A 16,302-nucleotide genomic window follows, 5' to 3' on the forward strand; every position below is an offset into this window, starting at 1 on the left:
AAGAGGGTCACTCACCTGGTTGTTTCTCTATGTTCCTATGAACAGCACTGGCTGTGGCGCAAACACTCCCCAGACACATATAGTACAGTACACCCAGCATGATTTCCCCTCAAGCCCTACCCTCTGAATAGGACAATCTTGAGCAGTGTGTGCAGAAGTCATGACAATCATTTTAACATTTTCACCGTGTCATATGTACACATTATGTCATTTGTGCATGTCCACCAAGCCTTATGCATGTGATAATGGCTTGTGCAGCAGTCATGAAGGGATTGTGAAGCCATTATGCAGTAACATTCAAATGAAGGGATACCAAAACAGCCAAACAAATCTGACACCCAGCAAAAAAGCTGACGCAGACATCACCCTGGCAGTGTTACGCTGGATGCTAGCAAGTTAGAAAAGATGGAACCTACTGTATGTGGGTAAGGCGATAATGAGGAAGCCATAAACAGGATGATCACCGATATCCAAATTCATGGTCAAAGGGGCAAGCATAAATGCCCAAAAGCCAAAAGAGTCAAACCTTCAAATCAGGGACAAAAAGTCAATCCAAAAGTCCATTGACCAACAGGACTCTCATGCAAAGCACAAGAGATATAACCCACAACAGAGCAAGGTAGACCCAGAGCAGAGTTTAAGTAGGCTGAAGGGGAGGCGTGGTGATGGGTTAACGAGGTGTGGTTAACCCACGCCTCCCCAGAGTGGATGAAGTAGACCATAACTGTGTAGGTGCCCTCTGGTGGCTGGATGCCGGTATTGTAACTGGCAGGCATTCCCAGCTGAAATTAAACCTAGGTTGAAGTAACAAGTTGAGTTCACTCTGACACAAGCCACACCCAGTGTTCAGACACCACTGCCTGGGGGCTGCACTCTCCTCGCACTGAACATGAGGTGCAAGCTGTGCAAGCTCTAGCTCAGTGGTTCTCACACTATGGTACGCATACCACTTCTGGTACGCGGAGCGCCGCCAGGTGGTACGCCATATGACCCTGGAACTTTGTGTGCACTGAAAAATTGGGATGGGTTTTCATATTTTCTATTTTAATAAAATTAGTTTGTGTCGAATACACAGCCTATGTTCTACGATACAGCGCGCGCTAGTACTTGAGTGGACCCAAGAGCTGCAATGTATTTCAATACCATTCTATAGGAATGCGAGCTACGAACGTTAGTGACCAATTGTATTACAATAGGAAAAGTTATCTCCAATAAATAGGGAAGTGGGAGAATGTGCGTGATTTTGGAACAATACCAATGTTGTAAGCATAGAAATGCGTTCTACGAACGCTGGCAATCTTGTGAGCACAGGAAAAGCGTGATAGATAACAGAAAATTATTTAAGAACTGTTCTAGGTTAATTTGAGGAAAAATACACCGAGCGTCTCTGTGTTTCGCTCCCATGCGCATGAAATAAAAACTTCTTTTAACTTTTGAGACTGACTCCTGAAACGGAAACGGGGAAAAATGCAAGCTTGCGGATTGATAAAGCAGGTAAGCCCACACTATTTTTGAAGAACCTTGTTTACCGTTGGCAAAAGAGCTGACACGTGTTATGTGTGGAGAAAAAGCTGCTAAACGGCTCGACCTGCTGCCCCCTCTGAAAGACACAGTCACTCATGGAATTATTGATATGGCGGATGATAATCAAAAGTACGCTGACAGAGCGCGTTAAGATGAACAGATGCTTTTCACTGCAATTACGTTACGTCAGATACGAGTTTGAGGGTACGACCCATGAGGACTTTCTGTTCTCTAAGCCGCTACCAACAGGAACTACAGGAGAGCACATATTTCAGCTTCTGAATGTATTTATCGAAGAGAATGGCATCGACTGGATAAAATGCGTCGGAGTTTGTACAGACGGTGCTAGAGCAATGACAAGCCGACACAGCGGTGTAGTTGCACGACGTAGAGAGGTTGCTCCAGATATGAAGTGGACGCACTGCAGCTTCCACCGCGAGGCCAAGAAAATGCCTGACGATTTAAAATCTGTCAGACTCTGTTGTGAATTGTATCAAGGCTCGACCAATGAATTCACATCTGCTTTGCTCGACAAAACAGGCTCACCCCTCTCACTGAAATGGTGCTTTTTATTGTTTATTTTTAATTGTTGTTGTTCCTGTTGTCATTCTGTAAAGCGCTTTGAGAAGCCACCTTTAAAGGCGCAATATCAAATACAATTATTATTATTATATTTATTATATGTGTGTGTGAGTGTGTGCGCGCACGCATGCTCATGTTGGTCATTGAGATTTTCTGGGGTTCCTATGAGATGATGACTTGTCTAGCTGAACTAGAGCCCTGGAAGGGTCTCTGGCCTGAACCAGCAGGGTTCATTATGGGACAGGCAGGGGGCTAATCTCCCTTAGCAATTTCTCCTAGAAGGGCATTATTCTAGAAAGGTACACAGACTTCTTTCTTTAAACTCAAGTTCTATCACATAAAAGAGGGTCCATTAATAATACTTAGTGGCTCCCAAAGAGAGCATATGGCTCTTTCTCTCTTCCTTATAATGGCTTGGAGAACACATCATAAATTCGGAGTCTGTTGATGCTAAAATGTGCAAGACATGCTTAATGCTCTGGAAGCTTAATAAGAAAAGAGAGGGCAGCAGTCTGAAGTGTTAGTGTGACTCACTGCTGTATGTGAATCATGTAGCAGTGTTAAAATGTCTAAATGTACACAGAGTCAAAAAGGGTGGTCTGCTCACTCCTATTAAAAGTCTGTGGCATTCAAAGAAATCAGCAGGAGAAATGTATTTCTCAAATAAATGTTTGAGCAAATGTACATTTCTATCACTGCCTTGCTCTCCGAGCACTTCAAAAGGATCGCCACTCTATTTTACTTAAGCGACTAATTCCACGAGCATTGATGAAAATTGCATGAATTGTGGAACTGATGGAGCATGAAACTGACTACTAATTGAACAGCCACATTAAAAATATATTAAACTAGCAGTCCATTTAATATAAACTGCGCTCAGCCAGTCCTCTCCCATGTCTGCACAGGCTCTCATGCCTGTAATGTTTGTCTGGTTGCAATGAGTCTACATCAGAAACTTTCTCCTATTTGCTAACAATTACTGTGAAACACGGAATGAGAGTCATTGCAAAGATTATCTTGAAATATACCTGGATATAAATGGATATTCCTGATGACGACAAGCCCACTGGGCTACTGCCAGAACTGCACTTGTATTTTGGTGGCAAACACAAAACACCAACCCATTTAAGCACTGAAAAGTGGGTGCTATATCCCCTTTGTAGTCTGTGCCTTTGGAAGCATGCAGAACAAGTGAACAGGAAGTTATTCTTTATTATCCAGTGGAAGCTTCTTAACCTGCAGCAGGGACTGTAGACAGGCTGCAAGTGTGACAGATTCTGTCCTGAGGCTTTATGTGCCTGGTTTGGCAGCCGTCACACCTGGACTATCGTGGGTTCGGAACAAGCCGCCCCTGCTAAATGAGCCCCACCTTTCGTCTGCCATTAGAAAGCCGATTGCACCTGGCAAGGATTAGAGTTCTTACCCAGAAGCACAGGGCACAAGGTGATACTGTACCTGACAGGGTGTATTTCCATTCACACAGGGACCCCTTATAGACACCAGTTAACTGAGCAAGCATATCTTAGCAATGAATCCAAAGCACCTGATACCAAAACACAGATAAACCCAGCGACAACATTGGAAACTCCACACACAAGGTACCGGGTCCAAAAGCAAACCAAATCCCCAAAAGCTGTGTCAGCAGCACTAACCACCACGCCACTGTTTCACCTGTGAGCACCATCACTCACCTCCTGATATAATGAAGAAATAAATTCAATTTACGGGCTGGTTGTCTGGTGAAAGTAACAAGGAGCAATGTATTTTTACGATCAAGGAAACAGGTAAGTAAATAAAAAAAACACTGAAGAGTTATAGCTTTTAATTTTGGCTGGATAAAAGCAACACACAAAACTGACTTCAGACAGTCACAGACTTATTGCTCAGGGTACTTATTAGGCTCAGAAAACATCCAACATACTGTATTTTAGCTCCACAGTAGTGACACATTTATGGCCTGACAGTATAACTACAGAAGTCGGACAGACTTGTAAGACTTTCAAAACGTAAACATACTGTACCTCTCTTGAATAAAAATTCTTGCAGCTTAAGCTGGTCAGTCTTGTAGATTGAGAAGACTGTCCAGAATCAATCCCCTAAACTGAAGCAGGAGTGGTCGTAGAATGGGACCACACAGACCAGAGCTCAGTGGCTGTAGTCAATGCAGCAAGCCACTCTGAATAAGCGTGTCTACTGAGCAAGTGAATGAATGAACAAGTACATAAAGCCGATGACGAACATCATAGTGCCGTGAAACAGATTAACTGAGTCCCTGGTTACTAACAACAAAACAAACTAACATCTAAGGGCAGGAGGTGCAACTAAATGTGTTTGAACTTTAAAGACAGGTGTGTTTTATTGAATCTGTTTGAAAAGATCCCCTGTGTTCCACCACCCATCTTAGGTGTTTTTCTAAACACAGTGTGTGTGAGGGTCATTGCTGGCCAGAGCTACTGTACTTGGTGCACAGAAGCAACTGATTTAATTGGCTTTAATTGAAGAAAAAGTTTAGGACCAAAACATTTCTGTCTTAGTAATAAAAGATCCCCCTGTATATACATTAATCATTTTAGTTTAAAAGGAGTCTGGGGAAAGGCAGCAAACACATTCATCAAGCAGCTGCAGACGTGGGATGTTTTTAATTAACCTGTGACTGTGGGGATGCACACTACCCCACATAGAGCCCCCAGGATTCCTCTAGTGCCCCAGTGCCCACAGAATGTCACAGCATCCTGTGGAATGAACCTACAATCTGTATATGCAGTCTGGAGGTATGTGAGCAAGTAAACTTATCAGAGCTCATGATTTCATTGGATGATCACTAATCAAATGAGCTCCTTCAGCTTATCTTGCTGGCTTAGTTACTAATAGCTTATTGATCCTCGACCTGTTTCTTGAAGAATCCAAGCGAATCCCAATAAAATGAGCAATTGTTCTCTCACCAATCATTGAAGTATATTGGAAAGCTTTCCTTGTATATAATGTGATTTAAGTATTTGGCAGAATCATAATACAATAGCTTTTGTGTCTCATTGAAAGTACAGTACGAGTAATTGATTGTAACCAATCTGTTGCCTGTTCATACCTGCCAACCATACTCACAATGAGATAAACAGTGAAAATCAACTAATAATATAAAATCCCTGTCTAGAAATGACATGAAAAGTCCTTTCAATTCTCCAATGGCCCCTCAGCAGCAATTACATGAAGTCTACAGTACAAACATGTAACAGTGTGCGATTGCTCTTCACAACTAGTCCCAGCAATCTGGTCTTTAGAAGGTATAATTGTATTCTGCTAACAAGGAGAGAAGCAGGCAATTATTTTCAGGTCTCTGTGGCACTACAGCCAACACACAAAGGAAATGATCAGTTTAAGGACTGTGCCTGGCACCAAAAAAAGAAAAATGTGCAGTATTAAATTTACTTCCCAACATGTCATTTAGGTTCTCTAGAAGATGATGCCGTTTGTTATATATCTCTTTCCCCATGAATGTTCTGCAAACTAGAATATACAGCAGAGGAACAAAGACCTGCAGTGCTGTGTTACTCTGACTTTCTGTACTGCCTGCATCCTGGTCTGTGTGTGAATCAGGAGAGTCACCAGCGATTTTAAAACACTCTTTCACTGGAGAGCGCACCTAATCGAATGTGCAGTTATAAAAATCTTTTCTTCACACCATCAAATTAATTATAAGGAAAAATAATTGGAAACATCAGAAAAGAAACTCAGAATATATTAATCATTATCTGTTTGTACTCATTTTTGTACCCAAGAGCAGATGGGATTTATAATCTTCACTTCACTATAGTACATTAAGTGGAATAAAGGGTAAATATGCTTAATGTTGTCAACATCTATCTCATTTGAAGAACTTTATTTTTCATTATTGTTTTCAATGAACTATCTGGCCTTCAATACACAAAGGCTCTCTGTCTGACCTGAGAACTTCTTCTACAGGGTCATAGAAGCAGAAGGGCCTGTTCACAGCATCTCTCGATCTGTGGACTAATGTTCTTGTGTTAAGTGCATTGAATAATGTCTATCTATAACATCACTTTAATATTAGCTATATACAATTTCTTGCATTAGGAATTTGTCTTTTCGCATACCCCAGCTTGCTCTCCATGAGACACACAGACACACAGATGGGGAGAGAGAAGCTTGGGGTCAGAGCACAGGGTCTGCCATTGTACAGCGCCCTGGAGCAGCTGGGGTGAAGGGCCTTGCTCAGGGGCCCAACAGAGTAGGATTTCTCTGCCGGCTGCGGGATTTCAACCGGCAACCTTCTAGCCACAGGCGCAGATCTTTAGCCACCGCTCCGCAGTAATATTATATATATATATAAATTACGTATTATATATATACACATATAATTATACAATAAAATATATTTCAATATTTATTCAAATATATGCAATGTAATATAATAAGGGCAGAGCAATGGCACAACGGTCAGCATTGCCACCTCACAGCACTGAGGTCCTGGGTCCAGTTCTGGCCCTGGGATGCTGTCTGTGTGGAGTTTGTATGGTCCTCCTGTGTCTGTGTGGATTTACTTCGGGTGCCCCGGTTTCCTCCCACAGTTCAAAGACCGTACTGGTGGGCTAATTGGCTTCTGGGAAAACTGGCCCTGGTGTGAGTGTGTGTTGGCCCTACACTGGACTGCTGTCCTGTCCAGGGTGTACCCTGCCTTGTGCCTGCCTCTTGCCAGCATGTAGTCTTGCTCCCCCACAACCCTGAATTGGAAGAAGTGGTTAGAAAATGACTGGATAGATGGATAATATACTGATTTATATGAGAAATTTGTAGATCAGTTTCTACCTATATACATGTTTCTACCTATTAGGTATTAAATACACTGTAATTGCTTTTGGACAATACTGCAGTATTATACGTCATGGCTCTCGCCAGCTCAAGCAGGCTGAAAGCACGTGGAGGGATCTAACATTAAAGTGACAGTTCAGCTCACTGGCAGCTGCACAGTGTTCCTCCTTTCATCATTCTTGCCTTGCATGTGCAACAGCACTGTCAGCTGGACTTTGATCTCCAGCATTTCCTTCTGCTGAAGCTGCAGGTTGGTGCCATGTGGAAGGCTGCAAAGGTTTGTCTTTGCCATATAGGTTGAAATATCAGTAACTGCGTCCATAGCTGTTGTACTATTTTAGGGAAAAGAAGCCTGTTCTGTGCTGTAGGGCTTGAAGATGGGTTGTCTGCGAAATGCTTTTGTACAAAGAAGTGGTTGAAATATTTGTTTTAGCCTATTTGTGTCTATCATATTTCAAATCATCCGAGCTTAGGAGCTATATCCTTTGCTTAGGATGCATATATATTTTCGCTCTCTTTTAAACATCAGCAAGGCTTCTGAGTTTCCCTCCTTAGTTGTTTTAAAGACTCATTAGAAAAGGGGAATGCTACATAACAGGGGCTATAAATCACTTTTTTTACTAGATAAATTAATCATGGGAATTCTTGAAGCCCATCACCATGACATAGGACACAGCTGTTCAGGCAGATGTTTCCCAGCCGCGGAGAAGAGCCACCATTGATGATTAATAGATTTGTGCACAGCATTGTCCAAACTGGCGTTCTTCAGGAAAGGATGTAATCAGGCTGCCGGCCAGCGAAATGACAGTCTTCTTGACTGCTTTAGAGCTCTGCGCTCTGCTGTTTCAAATATCATACTGCTTACAGGGTGAGTTTTTTTGGTTTTGCTTATGCTTGTGACTGATTTCACCTGCAATTAAAACTACACTAATCTGTGACACTGGTCTTTTCAATTGCTTTAAGTTGGCCCAGATGACACATCTTCAATAAAGTCCAGTGCAGTGCTTTTCAAGATTAATGCAATAGGAAAGTACTTTCCAGTAATCGTCAGTCTTCACTGGTGATTGTTCATCCACAAAATTCAAGCAGTAGGGCACTTCACAGTAACAGTTTCTTGAATATGCTGATAATCCTATTTTACAGTACCTCTGATTTTGATATTCCGGAAATAGTCAAAAAGTAGTTGATGCTCATTTTTGGGGACTTTAGATTTTGTTACAACAACAAAAAGGTGTTTGGGGAAAGGTTGGATGCTCCCTGAGAATTATGTCGAGTTGTGAGTGTTTAAATGAAGCTGACACATTTTTTTTTCCTAATTCCCCAGGAGAACATGGTAAGGACACACTTCCGCATTTTGAGCTTGATGAATGTGTGTAATCCACCAGTTCTGTTCCGGGGTTGTTAACCTACATTTTTTCTATATTCCTGAGCGTCACATTTAAAAAAAAAGGCTCAGTGACGCAGGGCCTGAGCTCCAGCTGCTTGAGGCGTTTATCTGAAACCACACCATCGTGGGGAGGAGGCTCATTAGGAAGTGATATGGCCCTGGGGCAGTTAAAGTCAGTCTGTTTAGCCCAGGGCAGCAATGAGAGCTGTGCAGAGGCTGGCCATTGCCAGAACAGAGGCAGACACACCCCTGCTACTGCTACATATAACCTTTCTATTTTATTCACCTTCATGATTTTATTCTAATATCCTACACGATCAATTAACTGTTAACAATTAGTCATATAGAACAAATTTCAGGTATGTTCCGTATACATCATCATAAAAACTGCTGTGTGGTGGATCTGCATGTCATTCTTCTAAAGACTTTTACATTTTTTTTATTAATGATACCATGGTAATTGAAAAAGAAAACAAAAACCTGAGAATTCGTTTTTTTTTTCTTTACTCTTATCGAATAAGGGAGGGGACAAAAAAGCGGCCTTTATTGCAGTCATAAATCTCTCCAAATGGAAATTGCAGTTTCTGCAGTTCACCTGTTACCCAGGTCATTCATCTGTGTGTTTGAGCTGTCAGGCTGTTAATCCAAACACATCAGGGGGCGTCAGAGGCCACAATCAATAAGACTGTGCCACAGTGCCCAGAGAACACAGACATCACTCTTGTTCTCCAGCAGGAAGTGAGCACCTTACTGCTGACTGAATGCACCAAGCTTACAGGCTTTGTCCTGAAAGAAAAGATGTCAGAATTCCAGCTGTCACTGACTCCACTTATTGTGCAAGGATGGCCTTTCAGTGGCATTGTTCAGTCACTAAAAGTTCACTGCAAGTTCAGTTTTTCCCATGAGTACCTTTAATTCTTCTTTCCTATCTTAAATGATGTTATTTTGCACAGGGTACAGGCCTGGAATTGAGACAATTGCTTTGCACTGCACATTCACTTACTGCAAACACATGCTTATACTGTAGGTCAGACAAAATGTTTTCAGTGCGGGATCTGCATGCTGGTAAATGAATGCCATCTCAAACCTGACAGCTTTAGAGACATATGTATTACGAGACCCGGGAACGGTCACAGCCGGTGAAGCACAGAGGGTTGTGATCCAGCCCGAATAGAGCACACACTTGCAGATCTTTCATGAAGAAGCGCAGAATTCACTCAGCCCTGCAGATAATATGTCTGTAGCACTTGGGGTCAAGCGGTTTTTGTTTTTGATGGAGACATACTGTAAATTGAAACTGTAGTTTTCCAGCTGATTTACTGTGGAATTTAGATATTTCCGATACCATGGAATTCTGTCTGGGCCTGGTCACGCTCCTCCACGTTTTGTGGGCAGTTTCAGACATCCGGGAGCCACCTGTTGTTTGTCTGTGTTCTCAGTACCCCATGCACTTCGTGTTTTACTACTTTCATTCGTATCTGTCCTTCAAGACAGGATGAGTATAACACATAAGGACAATGTCAGGGAATGTGGGGTAAATAATACACAGTGCAGCCTCCCACATACAACTGTATATCCCTCCTTACTGTCTTTCTCATTACAGTGTAGTCTGTAGGGGTTATCTGGTTTACAGAGGAATAAATGGATGGATCCCTTACTGAATAGGCCAGTTCCTCATCTTTGGCAGAACTGCAGAAGCCAGAGCATTAAACTCTCCTCTTGAGTGCTTCGTCAGCTTGTCCTCATGGCGTTGTAACCATGTGATGGTCAGAAGATGTTTGTGTGCTGAGAAGCGGAGTAATCACTTGACTGTCTGGAGCCAGTAAGACAAGGAAAAATCTCAAGGAATAAACTTGTCTCAGCCGTGCGCGTCGGGCTGTCAGCTGTATCATAGTGGCGACTGCACCTCTCCCATACAGCCATGATCCAGTAGGAGCATGTGATTTCGCATCAGAGGACTGAGAAGTCCTCAAAACTCAAAAATATCAGTGGGGAGGAGAGCAGAGTAATGAAGCCAGTTCACAGATGGGGATTATTAGGAGGCAATGATTGGTAAAGGCCAGGGGGAAAATTTGACCAGGACACTGGGATAACACCCTTACTCTTTTTGAGAAATACCCTTGGGTTTTTAATGACCACAGAGAGTCAGGACCTCAGTTTTACATCTCATCCAAAGAACAGTGCCTTTTTTTTTTTTTTTTTACAGTATAGTGTCCCCATCACTGTACTGAGATATTAAGACCCACGTAGAGGGGGAGCACCCCCTAGTGGTCCACTAACACCTCTTCCAGCAGAAACCTTAGCTTTCTTATGAGGTCTCCCATCCAGTTAATGGCCAGGCTCACACCTGCTGAGCTTCAATAGGCTGCAAGCGCAGAGCTTCAGGGTGATATAGCTGCTGGTTATTGCTACTTATGACCTTGTCTTATACCAAAGAGATGAGTCATAAGGTCCCATAATGTATTTTTTGTGAGAAAAAGATTATTCCTTTTCTATGTTGCTTTGTAATAAATTACTTGTTGGGGCAATAAGTAATCACCAAGGTTATCACCTGAGCTGCCATGATAAGACAGGAAATTTAGATTTAGCAGGAAGGAATTCAGTTACACAAGTACTGTACAGTATATACAGTGTGCTATTGTTGTATTATTGTACTGTATTATTAATATGGTATTTTATAGTTATCATGCTGCAGTAGCTCCAACAGGGAATCTAGCAGTCAGACAAGCGCGGGGACACATTCACTGCCACGAGGAAACCGATCAAGCAGTCACTGAGGAAGAAAGCAGTAACGGTCAGCTGCTGTTGCAAACCTAAAAAGCCTTTCCTACTTGGGTTTATAAGTGTAGTGGTTGTGTGAGCGACTACAAAGGTTTTTTAAAAAAGTTAAAATGTTAATTTTAAGATAAACATAAAACCCCTACTACAAGTAAGAGCTCATTGTGTACCAAAGTAATGTAATTCTTAAGGTTCAGCGGGTTGCCACTGGCAACACACAGTCTCTCTCTCAAAACACTCTCTTAATCCCAAAACAGTTTCGCATTGAAAACCTCTGGGGAAAAAGAACAAGGGGAAAATCCTGGATGATTTAAGATATTTGAAAATTCCTCCCAGACAAAGGTTTACAGACCAAAAAGGAAGGACATGGACAGGAAACCCCCTCCTGGTATACAGTACTGGGATTTGTCTGACCTGTCTGTCCAGGTAACAATGCGCTGCAGCTTCTCACCAGCAGGGGTCAGTACAATCAGATCCAATGACTAGACACATGGTATGACATGTGCTCCTTCTCTTCCTGTGTGGCTCTCTCACAGGAGCCCAGGGGCCTGAATCTTTAAGATTTTGTGATGCTGGGGAGCAGTCTGGAGTTGTACAACTGCCTGACGTAGTACTGAATTGCTTGTCCTGGTAAATCTAGGTAAACTATACATAAAAACATAGGACATTTCTTCCTCTACCATTTCAAAAGCCTTGGTTTTCTATTGGCAGAACTTTGAGTTCTGGGGTTTATATGTATATATTGAGCATGTAGTTTGTATTATCGTTCTTAGATGAAAAAGAAACACCACCACTCCTTTAAAAATGAGTAAAATACATGTTTAAAATACCCAAAAAATTAATATAAAAAAATTTTCATAACGCACACAGGTTATGAAATCAGCGCACATAGGAAATTGAACTGTGCACAAAAAAATTAAATTCTCCCAAAAAGATGATAATAAAACAAACATGGTTGTAAATTAAAAATGCTAAATTGACCACATGAGACTGGCTGCGAGAGGCCCAACTTGACTGTGTGGATTATTATTTCTACTTGATCATCGATATCTATGCTCTCGTAGTCTTGTACCTCCCTGCTCACACTCGCTCCACACTCAGTCTCTATGACCGGGCTCGTTGAATCACTGTCCCAGTCTTTTGGATCTCTATGCTTCTATGAGAATGACTATATTAACAAAATATAATATCAGGTTTACAATTTTAAATACACTCAATTTAGTGCGCACAAGTTTTTGTCACTGGGGAAAAAATTTGCACAATTAAAAATTAGAGAGCACATCAGTCTCGGGTACTTTGAACAAGGGACCAGCCTCAACTGAATGGAGCCTACAGGAGGGAGTGGAAACATGGAGATGTATGATGGAGGTATTAGTTTTTTATTATTTAGAGCCCTAATAGTAAGTAATAAGATCTGACTGTATAGGCTTTATATACAGTAGGCGTTATATGCTGCCTCAGTCTTGGAAAATAGATTATGTGCAAACACCTTACAGTACCTTCCTAAACAATTGTCAGCGCTCAGATATTTATCTCTATAATTCATGTGCATAAATGCTATGTAACCAATTACTGCAACAATGTGTGACCAGCAGACACTGAAAAGGGTGCACTCGACTGTCAGAGGGAGGCTTGGATTTGACGTTGACATTTGTTCATCATATTCTTCTGACCCCAGGTGTCTGTAGTCACAGAAACCCTGAAAGCTCTTTGGAAGCTCTGAGTGCTGTAGTTAAAGATAGAAGACTCTGCTGCTGGAACAGAAGGGTACAGAACGACTTTGCTGCGAGTTCACAGGGGGTGTAAAGACATTTCTGCACAGACATTTGTCACTTCTAAATACCATCGCTGTGGCAACAACCTAAAGAAAAATCTGTCATTACCACTCTTTATAAACGAAAGAAGAATCAGTGGGAAGAAAGGATGATAAATACTGTTTAAAAAAAGCCTGTAATGTCATGTAACCCTATCTGTCCTCCACAGGTAGAAAGGAAAGTTACTGAAGCTTCCATTCACTTTGCAACCGTTAGTGGGAAATTCCAACATATCATACAGTGATGGGGAAAAAAGCCTTAAAGCATGAAGGTTAAAACTTTTTGCTGTATTGTTCTGGTTCCCTACAGAGAGATGTGCACTTGCCTGCTGGAGAGCCAGTCCAGTCTCTCTGGCCTGGGGTGTGAGGGAAGCCATGTGATGGTGCAGATGTGTTATTCAAACACCATGAGTGATCAGAGGAGCAAAACTCAATAATCAATAATATGGAGAAGAAGAGTAGGATTAAGAATAGAATATCTTGCTTAAAGAGCTACTTAAGCAGTTTGTACAGAACCTAGCGAAATGTTTGTGGTAAGTCTGAATCTCACTGAGTTTTCATCATTAGTGAGGTTGTGATTGCATTTCCAGATCAATGCAGAAGAGCAAGTCTCACTTTTAGATGGTTTTTTAAAACATGTTCTTATGGGGATTCACATGAAATCAACAGGCAAGGGGGAATTTAGGGGGAAGTTCTGGCTTTGACTACCAGTGATACTTCTTTTGTTAAATTGTGTCGCCTCTCTCCTCCCTTGTCTTTTTTTATTACGCGTGGACTGGCAAATCTTCATAGCTGAGGTGGGGAAGGCATCACAAAACAACACTACAAAAAACGCGGGCTGCTGATAATGTATTTTTGTTATACACAACACGATAGCTGAGGGAAACATACATTTATCTGTTTTGAGAAAAATGTGACGGTATCTCATAATCATTCTCAAAATGATAAATACTTAACATCTGCAAGTCTTCAGGAGCTTTATAAAAATGAATTCATAGACAGTAACATAAAATTATACTACCAGATCAAGACCAGACAGTGTAATCATTTTGATTACTCTGGTGAGTACTGCTTATTCCCTGCTGATATTCAAACACCATCTCTCAGGCACCGTCCAGCCCTGAGCCACTCAACTCCTCCAGACAGCCCCTGCTGCATCAAAAGGCTGGCCTCAAGTTGTGGAATTATTCCACCGTCTCATTTTCTATGAGGTCGCATTGCCTTGTCACAGACTCAGAAAAAGACTGGAAAAAAATGAGTACTTCTCCAGTTAATTAAATGATATCCAACTGTTCTCACAGAAGTGGAAAAGACAGGGCTGTAAACAAGGGTATGCTTCAAAGTCGAAAGCTATACATTTTTAGTTCTTCACTTTAAGTTATGGCTTTATTTCTAAGGTTACAAAAAAAAATCATAATGTTTGCTGTCGTGCTTCTTCTTTGCGAAAGGGTAAATATTGATGGGATTCTTCTTTAAGCAGTCCTGAGCGAGCCCTCGTGACTCCCATGTGCAGAGCCATGGGCGGACTCAGCTGATCTCATCAAGCAGTAATTGGACTGAGTCCTTCAGAGCCATGAAACTGAAGGATCTCATTATCATGGCCTGACCTGCTAGAGCCCGCAGTGGGAGCATCATGATTTTACTGTATCCAGAGCACATGATGAGTAATAGAAGGGCTGATACATGCTGCAAGTGAGTACTGGGTCAAGACCTGTACGTGATAAAGCCAGAGGGCAAGGGAGTGGATCACACACCAGCAAACTTGTCTTTATTCCAGCTTGTGAGCAACATGTTGCTTTCTGCATCCAGCGGTATAGGTAGATAGGAAGTGTTCAACACAAAATTGAGCTCTTCATATTGCATTCTCCACGGCGCAGTATAGACCGGGTAATTATAAAACTGTGGTTTTACATTTACTCAGTATAAAAACAGAAATACTGCTTTCACTGAAAAATAATATGCAGTTAAACGCATCGTGTTAATAAATGAATGAAAACAAGATTGTCAAAGCACGTGTTCTTGACAGGCTATAATTGATAAGTTGCTATGATGACATATAAAGTTATTCAGTGGCAGATGGGACCAATATTTAGCAGCTAGTCCTTTTATTTTCTTAAGAACAAAGAGTGTTGGCAAATGAGGAGTCCTTTCAGTCCATCTAGCTCCTTTCCTTTTTAGTCTTTGTGCTTTAAAATCCTTAACAATGAGAAGGAAGCTGAGAATTCAGAGTTGCAACAGTGCAAGTACCAAGTATAGTGTGTAAACAAGTATAGAAAGCAAAAAGTGTGGAAAATAGCTTGTCCTTAGAGCAAAAGGTACTAATATAGCTAAACATTCCAGCCAAGAGCACGTTTTTCCCTAGTATGGCACATGAGTGCTGTTCCCGGCTCTCATTCTCCACCAGTGAACAGAGCAGAGCTCCACCTTGTCCCAGCTTGGTCACTTCCTGAGTGCTCTGATCGGGTCCATGTTCTGTAGCTGCTCTGGCCAGTGGTAATGAGTAGGGCAAGCCATCAGCACAGTGCAGCTCTTGAACTCAGCTTTAAAGGGGCAGTACTGAGCACGGCAACCCTAACTCTGACTCCAAAATGAATACAGAAGGCAAGTGAGCGCAGATCAGTGGTGCAGCGACTCTAGAACTAGCTCATGCTATATGGGAACATTGTGTAAAGGATTTATCACCTGAAGGCTGTGCTTATTTGTTAATCAAGTAACTGCAAATCAGTGTTATCATACAAAGATGTGGCTGCTGTCTCTAGCAGACAATCTTGTCTTATTAACTGCAAACCTAGTAAGATACCCTGAGCTATGCTGTCCATTGGTCAAAGATGCAGTTACAGCAGATCAATACATAATTTAAAATCTCATTCCAGCAAAAATCCAAACCGATTTATAATTTCATGCACATTATTAACGGGAGCTTAAAACTGTTCTACTTGATTGTATTTAGAGAGAGAGCAGAGAAAAATATTTTTATAATACTGTATTATTTCAAAAAGTATAATAAATTATAAGACAAAATGAGAACTGTAGATTGAAAACTGGTTTAGAAAATGAGTATTAACTGAAAATAAATTAAATACCACTGAATCATGCAAAGAAAAACCATCCCTCTGTACACTTGTAATGAGACTGTATTCAAATGACTCTGTATGCATTTCAGCTGGTGGAAGTTAAATACAACTGTCAAATCATTTTGTTCAGGTCTTCCAAGAGAGTGCTTCCAAGAGAGCTCTATGAGCCAGATGTTGCAGGTTCGAGCCTGGGTCATATAATGGGCCAGGGACCGGTTGGCTCTTGGTAAACACAGCGCCCCCCCCCCGTTGACTCCTGGGTCCTCACAGGCTGGCAGTGCTGCTGGTGGGCAAAAAGCCCCCCCCCCCCCCCCCCC

Source organism: Atractosteus spatula, chromosome 9 (genome assembly GCF_055471065.1).
Source record: "Atractosteus spatula isolate fAtrSpa1 chromosome 9, fAtrSpa1.hap1, whole genome shotgun sequence".
NCBI classification, from domain to species: Eukaryota; Metazoa; Chordata; class Actinopteri; order Semionotiformes; family Lepisosteidae; genus Atractosteus; species Atractosteus spatula.